Genomic DNA, 9,854 nt, shown 5'->3' with positions numbered 1-9,854 from the left:
CTCTGAAGGATAAGGGGATGCGTTTTGAAAACGTATCCACAGCAGAAGATTCCAGCTGCTGCATCTCTCGGAAACAAGCTTGAGCTTTAATGATGTTCAACTTAATTCAATTCAATGAGCATTTATTAAGCAACAATGCCAGACACTGTACTTGATGGATGCTAGGAATACAAAGACAAAAATGAAACATTCCTAGCCTTCTAGGAGTTTACATTTTACTGAGGCAAAACATGTTCACAGCTAAGAATTAAAAAAAAAATACAATGTATATATGTGTATGTGTATACATACATACGTAAATATGTATATATATATATTTGAATATATGTTCAAAATGGTTTTTTTTGAGTTGGTAGATGGAGGAAGAACCCTAATAACGGTGAAGATTAAGAAATCCTTTATGTAATAGGTGGCACTGGAACTGGCCTTGAATAGAACTAGGACTTTGGAGGGGAGGAGTGGAGGAGGCAGCGCATTTCAGGCTTGGGGACAACCTGGTGTAAGGGAACAGGTTATCATGGCTTTTTGTTGTTGTTATTCAGCGGTCAGTTATGTCTGACTCTCCGTGACCCCATTTGGGGTTTTCTTGGCAAAGATACTGGAGTGATTTGCCATTTCCTTCTTCAGCTCATTTTACAGATGAGGAAACTGAGGTAGACAGGGTTAAGTGACTTGCCCAGAGTCACACAGCTAGTGAAGTGTATGAGGCTAGATTTAAACTCAGAAAGGTGAGTCTTCCTGACTCCAGGGCCAACACTCTTATCTACTGCGCCACTAGGTGTCTCATATCACGCCTAGGGAAGAGTAAGTATTGGTTGGAGAGCAGAGTATGTGAGTGGCAGTCATATGAAATAAGTCTAGGAAAATAGTTTAAAACCTGATTATGAAGAGATTTAAATACTAAATAAAAGAGCTAGGACTTTATCCTAGCCATAATAAGGCGCCACTGAAGCTTCTTGATCAGAGAAGTGACATGGTCACATATTTATTTTAGGAATTTAAGTTTGGAAGCTGTTCGAAGGATGGATTGGAGAAGGGCAAGGTAGGAGGAAACTGGAATTATATTCCTATATTCTCTTGTGTGTTCAGTCTTTTCTTTTAGTGCCTGGAAGCACAGTTCCTGGTATATAGTGGGTGCTTAACAAATACCTGCTGATCGAGTAATTGAGTTTAGCAAATAATAACTGACATTTATAATAGTTTTTTGAGATTTTCAAAGTACTTCCTTTACCACAAATATATGAGATAGGTAGCACAAGTATTATTAGCCCATTTCACAGGTGAGGAGACTGATGTTTTGTAGGAGTTAATATATTTAGGTTCACCCAGTAAGTGCTAGAAGACATCATTTGAACCTGTATCTCTCCAGACTTCAAATCTAATCCTCTTTTTACTACTGAGTGGTCAGCTGTATAATAGAAGAGATCAAAGATGACACTTAGAAATACAGCTTTCTTTGTAGATCATATTTTAAAGAAGATGATAATTGAACATTTTAAGATTTAGTTGAGTTTGTAGGAGTATATTTAATTTTCCATTTGCTAACCCTTGTGCTTGGCCTGAATTTTTTCCCAAGGTTAATAATTTAGAAAACATTGCTCAATGAGATCATGCAAATCCAGATGTCTATATAGCTACTAGAAGAAAATGGTTATTGTTTTTTTTTTTAATAAGTTGCTCCATCTTTACAACATAAACCTTTGTGAGGAACGGAACACAAAGATGACTTCAGTTTACCAAGGAGTTTTGTATTTTACTGAAAGGGGGTAAAAAATCAATCTTGAGTCTTTTAGCCCAGTGATCAGAGAACTATTGCGTTGATTTTGCTCTGCTACTCAGGTAGGTTTGCAATTTATACTGATCTGATCTTACCTGATTTGAACTTTGCTTTCACTGGGAAAGTATTAATTTGAGTGTTATCTGTACAACACTACAATACTGTACCCTCTTTAAGATCACTTTACACAGCTTGTGTAAACATCAAAGTATTCAGTTCTTTCTCCAGATTTCCTCAAGTTTAGAATTTGGGTTTGTTCAGTGCTATTCAGAGTTTGAGCACGAGAGGGAGACAAAAGCTTAGCTAAATAGGAACCATTCTTAGGGGAGAGACAGCTTCCTTGTTCAAAGTGAAAATACAGGAATACTTGGAACAGGATTTGTCTGCTGGGTATAATTTGGGTTTCCCAAACAAAATGCAACTAGCAAACAGTATGCATGTTTTGTCTCTTTATTTTTTCTTCTCTAAATCACTAGTTGGGAGCCACCCTGCCCAGATCAGGAAAGTAGAAACCTCTCTAGTTTTATTCAATGCGGTAGCCTGTGGGTATGTTTCCTACATTGATGCCACAAGCATCTTATAAGTGGCTGGTATGTGCCAGGCACTGAGTTAAGTGCTGGAGATACAGAGACAAAAACAATCCCTGCCCTCGTGAGACTTATAGCCTATCTAAGGTGAAACATACATACAAATAAATACAAAATGTATACAAGGGAATTTGGGGGGGAAGGGCACTAACATCAGGAAAGGCCTCATGTAGGAGGTGATATTGGAGTTGATCCTTGGAGAGAGCTAGGGACTTCAAGATGAGGAAGATGAGATGATGACTTCAAGATGAGAAAGGAGTACATTCCAGGCACGGGAGACACAGTAAAATATTTTAATCTCATCATAGGATTATAGATTTAGAGCTGGATGGGACCCAGAAGTCATATAGTCTTACACTTTTGTTTTATAGATGAGGAATCTGTACCCCAGGTCACACAGCTAATCAGGAGCAGAACTGGGAGGTGAACCTTGCTTCTCCTACTCTAGATCCAACATTCTTTTCACTGCAACATGTTGGTTGGGTTAGGAAAATCCCTAGCACTCTTAGATATTAGGGAGAGTTTCTGAGGGCACTTGGACACTAAGCCTCCTTCCCCTTCCCCTGCCTTCACTACTTATCTCATGGGCTAGTTGTAAGTTGGGCAACAAGTATTTATAAAGCACTTACTTTGTGCCAGGCACTGTGCTGGGTACTGGGGATATAGTGTGGTACAATATTAAAAAAGCTTGAGTTCCTATCCTGCCTCTGATGTGACCCAAGGCCAGCTTGAACCTCACTTTCCTGAGCTTCTGTTCCCTGATCTGCAAAATGGTGGTAATAATGCCTGCCTCACAGATGTATTATGAAGCTCAAATGAGATAATATATGTAAAATACCCTGCAAACTTTATAAATGTCTATTATTCTTATGAAACCAAAGGATGATATGCAAATGTGATTTTTTTTAACAATTTCTTTTGACAAAGATGTTTCAACTACTTGAGGGTAGTTACATTTCTGGGAATTGGTTTTTTTCCCTCCATAGGCTGCAAGGAGCTGACGACTTTCAAGTGATCTCAGTATTCTGGAATGATGATGAATGAGAAAGAGGCTTATAATTTACCAGGAACACAATCCTTTGAGCTGGATTAGCCCCATCCCTGTGCAGTCAGATCAGAGAGCTGCAATCCTTCCTCAATGAGGAATTCGGATTTCCCCTTATGCCCTTGCTCTGCCTTCTCAGGGTCAACAAGAGAAGAGATGGTACTCTCTTCTTGCCTGAACGTTTTCAGAGTGGTCTTTTTCCTACTTTGGGCAATATTTTACAGAGGTAAGCAGACTAATCCTCATACCATAACTCAGACCTGGAGTCAAGAGAGTTGTACTCAAGTCCGTGAGCAAATCAATTGACCTCTCTGAATCTGAGGTCGCTCAATTGTAACATGAGAATACTAATTAAATGCGTGCCTTTCCTACATTGTAGGATGGTTATGAGAGGTGAATTTGTAAACCATATGACAATAATGAATAAATATAACATAAAACGATCATGTATTATATGTAATATAATACTTATATTAAATATAATAATATAAACAATAATAATAACATTTTTATAGCACTTATTATGTACCAGGCACTGTGATCTTATTATCTTTTATGGTCTTCACAACAATCCTGGAAGATAAGTGCTATTATGATCCCTATTTGATTGTTTGTTTGTTTTTTGGTGAGGCAGTTGGGGGTAAGTGACTTGCCCAGGGTCACACAGCTAGTAAGTATCAAGTGTCTGAGACCAGATTTGAACTCAGGTCCTCCTGACTCCAGGGCTGGTGCTCTATCCATTGTGCCACCTAGCTGCCCCTGAGCCCTATTTTATAAGTGAGGAAATTGAGGCCGACAGCGGTTAAGTGACTTGCCCAGGATGATGTAGCTAGTAAGTATCTGGGACCAAAACTGAACTCAGGCCTTCCTGACCCCAGGCCCAGTGCTCCATCCACTGAATTCTAGATGGCTCTAAGGTGATTGAGACTCTGGTATTCTTCATGTTAGGAAGTATGGTCAAGAGAGAGTTAGGTGTGCTAGGTGGAGAGGTGCCTTGTCTCAAGGTACATCCCTAACCCACTTTTTTCCTCTTGCCAGGGGTCCAAAGACTCATCAGGATATATCCTTCTCTCATTGTCCCTGTTCCCTGATGCATAACACTGCCAAAAGTGATTTTTCTAAAACATTGGTGATCTGGTCATTCACATCATGTCATGCCCAAACCTGATATACTTCAATAATTTTTTTGAGTCTTTGAAGAGTGAAGCCATGGGGCTTTAAGCCATACTTACTCCCAGCTTTCCTGGCTATCAACTTAGCACACTTGGAACTGAGCCAGGGGACTCGTTGTCCTTCAGGGCTTTTTAAATGTTGCTGATTGCTCAAGTGCAACATGAGGCATAAAACCCCTTTAACCTCCTGACCCATGAACCATTTTGGTTCCCCAGCGTTAGAGATGTGATGAAACCAAATCCTCATTTTCTGTCCTTTGTTGCTGTTACCATTTCTGAAAGCCATAGCTGTTATGTCCATTTCCTCATCCTCTTCTCCCTCTGTCTTCCCACATTCTAGACCGTGAGAGTGCATTTTCCAGGGTTTGTTTACAATGCAAAGTGTATCCTAAATCTATGGGGAAATTATCCTGAAAGTCTTGTGCACAGTTTGGGAATGGTTGGTTCAAATTTTAGCTATAGCTCTTTCTGGTAGCTGACCTGGGCAAATCATCTAACTTCTGTTTTCTCATCCATAAAATGAGGATAATAATACTTGTGCTACCTATTCCCTAGTTATTGTGAAGAAAACGCTTTGTAAACTTTTAAGTAATATACGCACTACTCATATACTTGGACCTAGAGTTGGAAAGACCTGAATATCTGGGTTCAAATACAGTTTTAGACACTTACTAGGTGTGTGACCCTGATCAAATCATCAAACCTCTGCCTACCTCAGTTTCTTCATCTGTAAAATGAGGTTAATAATAGTATCCACTTCCCAGGGTTGTTTGGAAGATAAAATGAGATAATGTTTGCAACGTGCATTGCAAATCTTAAAGCACCATATAAATGCTAGTTATTATTAATTATTATTATCATATACTTAAATTTTTGTTCCAGTTATCAATATGGAGGAATGTGTCTCCATTGATGCAAATCACCTTCTCACCTTCCCTTTATATTCTCAAGTTGCCCTGGGGGCACTGAGAAGTTAAATGACAAGTTCACAGTCACTCAGTTTGTATGTTTAAGAGGCAAGACTAGAACTCAAGTGTTCCTGCCTCCAAGGCTGATCTTCTTTCCTCTATGCCATACTTCTTTGCTATATAAATCTTCATTGTTATAGTACTATTTTGTATAGAAGAAGTATACCCATTCTCAGAATGAATGCTACCTAAGCTTTTTAATCTAATTGTTATTTTTTTAATTTAATTTTTTCTACTAAGAAAAATCTGTTTTCCCTGCCTCTCACTCCTCTCCTCTTGCCCCCTCCCCCAACTGGAGAATAAAAAAGAAAGACAAAACTCTTGTTACAAATACGCAACCAAAACTAATTCTCCCATTATCCATGTCCAAAAGATGTGTCTCATTCTGCACTTTTAAAGTCTGCCTCTTTTAAAAAATAATATTTAATTTTTTCCTCAATTATATGTTAAAACAATTTTTAATATTTTAAAAAAAGTTTTGAGTTCCATATTCTATTTCTCTATCTTTCCTTTCCCTTCCCCCTTTTGAAATGGTAAGCAATCTGATATAGGTTATACATATGCAATCAAGTAAAATATTTCCATAGTAGTCATTTTATACAAGAAGATTCAAACAAGGAAGAAAGAAAGAAAGAGAAAGGAAGAGAAAGGAAGAAAGTGAGAAATAGTATGCTTCAGTCCATATTCAGAAAATATCAGTTCTTTCTCTGGAAGTGGATAGCATTTTTCATCATAAGTCCTTTGGGATTGTGTGGGATCATCGTATTGCTAAAAATAACTAAGTCATTCACAATTCTTCATTGTGTGACATTGCTGTTACTGTGCACAATGTACAATGTTTTCCTGGTTCTGTTCACTTCACTTTGCATCAGTTCATGTAAGTCTTAATGGGGGTTTTCTGAAATCATCCTGCTTGTCTTTTTTTATGACACAATAATATGCCATCACAATCATATATCACAACTTGTTCAGCCATTCCCCAATTGAGGGGTATCCCCTTAATTTCCAATTCTTAGACACCACAAAAAAAGTTCCTATAAATATTTTTGTACAAGAAGGGCCTTTTCCCTTTTTGGGGGGTCCTTTGGGATATAGACACAACAGTGATATTACTGAATCAAAAGGTAAGCAGTTTTATAGCCCTTTGGGCATAGTTCCAAATTGTTCTCCAGAATGGTTCGATCAATTCATAATTCCATCAACAATGAATTAGTGTCCCATTTTTCCCACATCCCCTGCAACATTTATCATTTTCCTTTTTTTGTCATATTAGCCAATCTGATAGGTGTGAGTTGGTACCTCAGAGTTGTTTTAATTTGTATTTCTCTAATCAATAATAATTTAGAGTATTTTTTATATGAGTATAGATAGCTTTGATTTCTTTGTCTGAAAACTGCTGGTTCATATTCTTTGACCACTTATCAATTGGGGAATGACTTGTATATTTTTTTTAAAAAGACTATTTTATTTTTTCCAATTACGTGTAAAGAGACATTTTTTGACATTCATTTAAAAAAAATTTTCAGTTTCAACTTTTCTCCCTCCATCCCTCCCCCCAAAAAGGTAAGAATTTCAAATAGATTATATATGTGCAATCATGTAAAACATTTCCATATTAGGCATGCTGTGAAAGAAAAAAACAGATCAAAAGAAAAAAACCATGAAAAAAGATAAAGAAAGTGAAAATAATATGCTTTGATCTACATTTAGACTCCATTAATTCTTCTTTGGATGTGGACAGCATTTTCCATCATGGGTCCTTTGGAACTGAATAACTTGCATTCTTATAATTTGACTCAGTTCTCTATATATTTGAAAATGAGGCCTTTATCAGAGATACTTGCTGTAAAATTCCCCCCCTTCCCGTTTTCTGCTTTGCTTCTTATTTTGGTTGTGTTGCTTTTGTTTGGCAAAACCTTTTTAATTTCATGTAATCAAAATTATAAATTTTACATTTCATAATGCTCTCTATACCTTTTTTGGGACTAAATTCTTCCCTTATCCATAAATCTGACAGGCAAACTATTTCATGTTCCCCTAATTTGCTTATGGTATCACCCTTTATATCTAAATCATGTACCCATTTTCACCTTATCTTGGTTTACAGTATGAGATGTTGGTCTATACTTAGTTTCTGCCAGTTCTCCCAGCAGTTTTTGTCAAATAATGAGTTTTTGTCCCCAAAGTTTAGATCTTTGTATTTATCATATACTAGATTCCTGTGGTCATTTACTACATTGTATTGTGTACCTAATCTATTCCACTGATCCACCACTCTATTTCTTAGCCAGTACCAAATTAGTTTGACAATTACTGCTTTGTAATACAGTTTGAAATCTGATACGGCTAGACTACCTTCCTTTACTTTTTTTTTCATTGATTCCCTTGATATTCTTGACATTTTGTTTTTCTAGATGAATTTTGTTATTATTTTTATAGCCCTATAAAATAATTTTTGGGTAGTTTGATTGATATGGTGCCGAATAAATAGATTAGTTTAGGTAAAATTATAATTTTATTATGTTGGTTCAGCCTACCCATGAGCAATTTATATTTTTCCAATTGTTTAGATCTGACTTTATTTGTGTAAAAAGTGTTTTGTAATTGTGTTCCTATAGTTTGAAAATCTACCTCTTTGAAGAGTTGGGAAGTATGCTTTATCACTGGTCTTTTGGAATTGTGGTTGGTCATTGCATTCATCAAAGTTCCTAAGTCTTTCAAAGTTGTTTCTCTTTTAACAAAGTTGTTTTTACCTTGTAAATTGGTTCTGCTCATTTTACTCTGCATCATTTCATACATGTTTTCCCACTTGACCTAATCTTTAACTCATATACTGAGATCTAAGCTTGATCACGATTCTTTCTGTAGTTGGAAGCCATTCATTTGTGGCACCAAATGAAAATGACAGCTTCTCTTAATAATATCTGATTTGGATATTTGCCAACTTGAATTTTCTGAACTGGACTCAAAGGTCCATTCTTGCAAACCCTGGTTTATTTTTAGTGAATCAGGAAGTATCCTGATGGTGTGATGGATTTATGGTACTCCACCAATGTTACTGTACATTTTGGATCATAGGATTTATAGCTAAAAGGGACTTTAGGCTTCATGTAGTCAAACCCCTTTGTTTTTACAGATGAGAAACAGGACCTAGGGAGTGGCTTGCCAGAGGTCACAAGTTAGTAATTGAAAGGGCTGTGACTTAAACCCAGGTTTTCTGATTCCAAATTCAGTGTTCTGGATTTGTTCGTTTTCCCTCATTGCTTGCCTTAACTTCACCTACTCTTCTATGAAGGGAAAATTAAGGAAATTCAAAATTGGTACATGTTATCATTATTTAAAAAAAAAAATCAGACTTCATCTTGACACACAGATCACCACCAAAGTTCACGAAGGCATCGCCTTTATTTGCAGATTTCCTCTTCTTCACCAAACAAAATACAGACTCCTTAGACTGAAATTGAAGACTTCATAATCTGACTTTAGCCTGTCTTCTCATCTTATTTCACATACTGCATTTCAACGAAACTAGACTAAGGCTCTTCTCCAATCTTGTCTTGCCCAATTCATTTATCTGTAGAACATCATAAGATCATAAATTTAGAACTGGAAGGGACCTTAGAAGCTATCTAGTTTAACTCTTTCATTTTACAGATGAAGAAACTGAGATATTAAGTGACTTGTTCATGGTCACCTAGCTAGAAAGTGTCAGAAGTGAGATTTGAGCTCAGGTCTTCCTGACTCCAAGAGTAGCGCATTATTCACCTCGTGACTCTGGCTTTCTGCCCTGTCCTGTTATTTGAACATGATCCACTATGTGTGAAATAGATTTCTCCCAAATCTTCACCTGTTGAAACTCCTTTCTTCCTTCAAGGCCCAGCTCAGATGCCAAGTCCTCTGGTGATGACTTCCATAATTCCCCCCCAGTAGAAGTGATCTTACTCTCCCTAATCTCTCACTCTTTTTTCTTGAAAATCTCCCATTCATTTATCATGTTTTAAGGTATTATGATTACTGGAATAGTAATATTCATAATAATAATATTATAATAATAAAAACAATACAGAGTTTACCCTCCAATAGCTTGCCTTGAGAAAATGGTCAGTGGCATTTCATCCTCATTTTCCTAGTGCTTAGCAATCAATCAATCAGCAAACATTTTAAAACATCTCCTGTGTCACAGACACTATCCTAGATACTTCAGATAGAGTCAATAGGTATTAGGTGCTTCCTATGTGCCACACACTATGTTAAGGGCTGAGGTTACAAAGAAAAATTAAAATAGTCCCTACACTCAAGGAGCTT

The sequence above is a fragment of the Vombatus ursinus genome, unplaced genomic scaffold, assembly GCF_900497805.2.
Source record: "Vombatus ursinus unplaced genomic scaffold, bare-nosed wombat genome assembly UNPS02014832.1, whole genome shotgun sequence".
NCBI lineage: Eukaryota > Metazoa > Chordata > Mammalia > Diprotodontia > Vombatidae > Vombatus > Vombatus ursinus.
This window is presented reverse-complemented; position numbering follows the sequence as displayed.